The sequence below is a fragment of the Lycium barbarum genome, chromosome 6 (genome assembly GCF_019175385.1).
Source record: "Lycium barbarum isolate Lr01 chromosome 6, ASM1917538v2, whole genome shotgun sequence".
In the NCBI taxonomy this organism is placed as follows: Eukaryota; Viridiplantae; Streptophyta; class Magnoliopsida; order Solanales; family Solanaceae; genus Lycium; species Lycium barbarum.
This window is the reverse complement of record NC_083342.1, coordinates 73,706,416-73,711,969: the sequence shown is the minus strand read 5'-3', so window position 1 is coordinate 73,711,969 and position 5,554 is coordinate 73,706,416. Positions and strand designations below refer to the sequence as shown.

The following is a 5,554-nucleotide window of genomic DNA, read 5'->3' as shown; positions in this document are numbered from 1 at the left end:
TTAAGAATATGATAAACGACTTGAGTAAACTTGAATTGTGATGTTCTGCTTGTTGTCAACCAAATTGTGTCCCAAGTTTGATCCCTTGATGCACAACTTGGCCAAAAATCCATGTATATCAGCAGTATACTTGTGTATATCCACGGTATACTTGTGTTAATATACTGCAGTATACACATAATATACTGCTTAATAGTATTCCTGAGATTTTCCCATTGATCTGAGTATTGTTGAAGATTCCTCCAAGGATCCTTGTAGGAAAATGAACCTCCACAGCATGTACACCCAAACTGGCAGTAGCAAAAACCAGTAATGTAGGTACAGCAGCTGTTGCTTCAGTGTCCCTTGCTTCATCTTCCCGAACTTCTTCTCTTTACCTTGTGTAGATTATCAGCACTGTATTTGTGTATATCAGTGCCTGCAATCCTGTACAAGCTCTTGATTGCACCTTGAAGTTGTTCCTTTGATGTTTGACATTCTGCAAACTTTAGTTTGTACCTCTGCTGCCAAGCATTTCCATTTTCTACTGTCAGTTAGTCCAAGTGTAGCTCACAGCACTTCATCCTTGCAGTTAGTCCAAGTGTAGCTCACAGCATATATTGCCTTTGCAGTTGCTGCATATCCTTGCAGCCTTTGATTATGATTAGCAGCTGGTGCATTACACCAGATTGCCAACTGTTTTTTTTTTCTTTTCTCACTAAGATCCTAAGTTCTATATTTCCAATAACTTGCTTAATCTTTCATGTGAATCCATGCTAAACCTCCTCCTGATCCCTGACCATCTTGCACCAGGTGGTGCATAAAATAAGGTTCCTTGGCTACCTTGATTGTCCATGCTAAACCTGCAAATAGAACACATTGTTAGAGTAGAAAACCATCATGCTTTCCTCCAAATGGACTTAAGCATGATGGTTCATTATTAATGGGAACACCAAGTATGATGCTGATGTTTCCAACTTGACAATAGCTTTCCCTTTTTTTTTTTCTTTTTTCTCCTCTGCCTTTCCTTTTGATGCACAACAGCAGCAATAATGCTGCATTTATGCACCTTGTAACAGCAACCAACCAAGTCTGCAAAGTGACACACCAGCAACTTTTTTTTTTTTGTGTGTTTCCTTTCTGATGTACACCAGCAGCAATTGATAGTCCCTCTTCACTAAAGCTATAACCAAGTAGGAAAAGGCCTAAGTGAAGAGGACCATATATGACAGAGGTACTGCTACAGATTGCATTTGGTTGCAAGGACCAAATGCATGGCAAATGATAAAGTCCTCTGATATTCCTTGGCAGCTGATGGAAGCTGTGAAGCCAAACAACATTATGATTGCTGCAGGTTCCAAAGTGGCAGCTTGATGGTTGATCCATTTAAGCTGCAGTTCCTGAGTCAATCTCCAGCTGGACCTGGTGAAATTGATGTTGTAGGCACCATTTTAGCCCCAACCTAGCAGCTTCAAGTTCTGCAAATTATTGTTTCCTTCTCCAAGGGTTAGAAAAAGCAACAATGATGCTCCCTTTATGATCTCTTAGTATGCCCTCAGCACCAATTTCGGGGGGTTTTTTTTTTTTTTTAACAAAGTCCACTAGGCTTGTGACCCTAGTGCTGATTTTATAAATTTTCAAAAGCACAAAATAAAGAGTCTTTACAAATAGTGCCAAAAAAGGCTAATAAAATGCAGGAATTAAGCTAAAGACCAACCCATGTCTTATATGATGACTTAAGTTGGCACTACAAATTGCTAAATTAAGAATATGATAAACGACTAAAACTTGAGTAAACTTGAATTGTGATGTTCTGCTTGTTGTCAACCAAATTGTGTCCCAAGTTTGATCCCTTGATGCACAAGTTGGCCCAAAATCCATGTATATCAGCAGTATACTTGTGTATATCCACGGTATACTTGTGTTAATATACTGTAGTATACACATAATATACTGCTCAATAGTATGCCTGAGATTTTCCCATTGATCTGAGTATTGTTGAAGATTCCTCCAAGGATCCTTGTAGGAAAATGAACCTGCACAGCATGTACACCCAAACTGGCAGTAGCAAAAACCAGTAATGTAGGTACAGCAGTTGTTGCTTCAATGTCCCTTGCTTCATCTTCCCGAACTTCTTCTCTTTACCTTGTGTAGATTATCAGCACTGTATTTGTGTATATCAGTGCCTGCAATCCTGTACAAGCTCTTGATTGCACCTTGAAGTTGTTCCTTTGATGTTTGACATTCTGCAAACTTTAGTTTGTACCTCTGCTGCCAAGCATTTCCATTTTCTACTGTCAGTTAGTCCAAGTGTAGCTCACAGCACTTCATCCTTGTAGTTAGTCCAAGTGTAGCTCGCAGCATATATTGCCTTTGCAGTTGCTTCATATCCTTGCAGCCTTTGATTATGATTAGCAGCTGGTGCATTACACCAGATTGCCAACTGTTTTTTTTTTCTTTTCTCACTAAGATCCTAAGTTCTATATTTCCAATAACTTGCTTAATCTTTCATGTGAATCCATGCTAAACCTCCTCCTGATCCCTGACCATCTTGCACTAGGTGGTGCATAAAAGAAGTTTCCTTGGCTACCTTGATTGTCCATGCTAAACCTGCAAATAGAACACATTGTTAGAGTAGAAAACCATCATGCTTTCCTCCAAATGGACTTAAGCATGATGGTTCATTATTAATGGGAACACCAAGTATGATGCTGATGTTTCCAACTTGACAATAGCTTTCCTCTTTTTTTTTTTTTCCTCTGCCTTTCCTTTTGATGCACAGCAGCAGCAATAATGCTGCATTTATGCACCTTGTAACAGCAACCAACCAAGTCTAAAAAGTGACACACCAGCAGCATTTTTTTTTTGTGTGTTTCCTTTCTGATGTACAGCAGCAACAATTGATAGTCCATCTTCACTAAAACTATAACCAAGTAGGAAAAAGCCTAAGTGAAGAGGACCATATATGACAGAGGTACTGCTATAGATTGCATTTGGTTGCAAGGACCAAATGCATGGCAAATGATAAAGTCCTCTGATATTCCTTGGCAGCTGATGGAAGTTGTGAAGCCAAACAGCATTATGATTGCTGCAGGTTCCAAGGTGGCAGCTTGATGGTTGATCCATTTAAGCTGCAGTTCCTGAGTCAATCTCCAGCTGGACCTGGTGAAATTGATGTTGTAGGCACCATTTTAGCCCCAACCTAGCAGCTTCAAGTTCTGCAAATTGTTTCCTTCTCCAAGGGTTGGAAAAAGCAACAATGATGCTCCCTTCATGATTTCTTAGTATGCCCTCAGCACCAATTTCACATCAGGTTTGGCCCAGGTCACTTTTGTGACTTTCTCTACATGAATGCATCAGGTCTTTCCAATTTGATGGCCCATACACCAGAAACCACATACTCTAAAAGATTAGCACCAGTATAGGCTGTCATATCTAAACATTGTAGGAGTACAATTTTCAGATATGAAGGTAACTTCTAGTATGTTTGTATGGATCTTTCCAATTGTCCTTGAAGTATTATCATTCTTTTGCAAAAAAAAAAAAAAAAACAGAAAAACCAGCACTAAAGATCATATCATCTCCTATATTAATAGGATCAATGATGCAAAGTATCTGAATGACTTTGCCTAGCCTGAATTTATACTCAGTATGTGCCAACTCATATCCATAATATAAAGGATCAGTGCCACCATACTTCATAAAAAATTCCAGGCTGCTAGTTATTCCAGATTTCTTGTACATAGCTTACCTGAAAAAAGAGAATGCTGTTAGTTTTTTAAAAAACTCCTCATGCTCTCCTCCAATAGGACTTAAGCTTGAAGAGTAACTCCATTACTTCCAGCACCAACATATACTCTTCTCAGCAGTTCCACCGGACATTAAATACTCTTCTGTTTTTTTTTTTTTTTTTTTTTTTTTTTTTTGAGCATCATGAACATAACTGTCCACAGCCTTGATCAGAAGGCCATTGAACACTTCATATTTTACAAAAGATGTTCACATGAAGTGTTTCCCACCAAAAAATCATATTTCCCATTTTGCCGCTGATCAGTTTTTTTTTTTTTTTTTTTTTTTTTGGATGTCACCAGTTGCAATTTATAGGTATTATACTACAACTTCCATGATAGATATTGCAATATAAATTTCCTGCAAATTACAACTGTGCAGTTTTTATTTTTATTTTTGTGTGTGTTTTCCTTTTTAACTTGATCTTGAGCATTGGCCAAAATGCATGGCAAATGAATCTCAAGGAGGCTTCAGAATCCTCTTAGTCTTTCTTCTCCTGAAGCTTGGCATTGTTATCTTGTCAAGTTTGTAGTGTCCTCTGATGTTAATAGGCAGCTGATGAAAATTATGAAACCAAGTAGCATTTTGAATGTCTTGACTGTGTTTAGAAAGGTCATCTGCTGTAGCATTGGCCTCTCCAAACACATGGTTGCAGCTGCAAGGCATGTACACTCAATTTACCATGCTTATGTGATCTTTCCTGCTAAATTGTTGTAGTAAGCAGCAATTTGCTGTTGCTGCTCCCATGTTAACCAATGCTATGATGTGGAAGTCATCACAGCAGCCTTCAATTGGTCCTACTGATTTGTGTAATATCCTTTAGGAGTTTAGTAAACCTCCAGCCTTCTTATCGCCACAAAGTAAGAAGCAGTAGAACCATATTCTTGTGTCTTTGCAATGCCTTCCTCTCTTCTCTTAAACTGTGTTTTTCTATTATTTCTAACACACCAGAAACCACATACTGTAGGATTCCATCTCATATCCTGTGCATGCTTCACTGAATTCACCTTCCTCCATGCCCTCACCAACATACCAATGCACGAAAGCACGCTTGGCGTACATCAGATCAAACTCGTGGTCAATGCGAGAGAAGACCTCAGCAACACTGGTCGAGTCATGCACACAGCCCTCTGCACCTTAGCAATGTCACCAACAGCAAAACCAGTTGGTGTTGATAGTTGATACCACACTTGAATCCATGGCGAGGGTCACACTTAACCATCATAGAAGATGGCTCAAAGGCACTGTTGGTGATCTCAGCAACTGATAGCTGCTCATGGTAAGCCTTCTCAGCAGAAATCACAGGGGCATATGAGGAAAGCATAAAGTGGATCCTGGTGACCACTCCTCCTCAGTTGATGTGAAGTCAACTTTACGTGCTTCCCTTCTTTCTGCTCCTGTATCTTTCTTTGTACTAATAGCATCCACATCCAGTCCACAAACAGCTCTCAACTTGTGGAATCTCTTCCATCCTTCGGACAGTTTCACTAAGTTCAACTCCTTGGACTCCCACAAGAGTAACAGCAGCTCCTTTCAGATCAAGTCCTTGAGGATCAGCATCTGAAAACAGGTGTTGAATGTTCCTAGCAAAGCTCTCTTTAGCCAAGGCTTTTGTCTCAGGTACGGCATCCCAAGTGGGAAGGTTGATCTGTGATGCAAAGCTCACACCAATAGCTGACATTGTTTCAATTAGTAGGTTTAGTACAAGAGTTCTGTATTCTTCTGGAAAGGCAAACAGACACCACTTCCACTCTTGTTCAAGATAAAGCAACAATTCATCGTAGAA

At 39.5% G+C, this 5,554-nt stretch overlaps 1 pseudogene; it reads right to left on the bottom strand.

Moving 5' to 3' along the window:
* Positions 1 to 4,692: 4,692 nt before the first annotated feature.
* Positions 4,693 to 5,119, bottom strand: LOC132599746 (tubulin alpha chain-like; annotated as a pseudogene).
* Between the last annotated feature and the right edge of the window lie 435 nt (positions 5,120 to 5,554).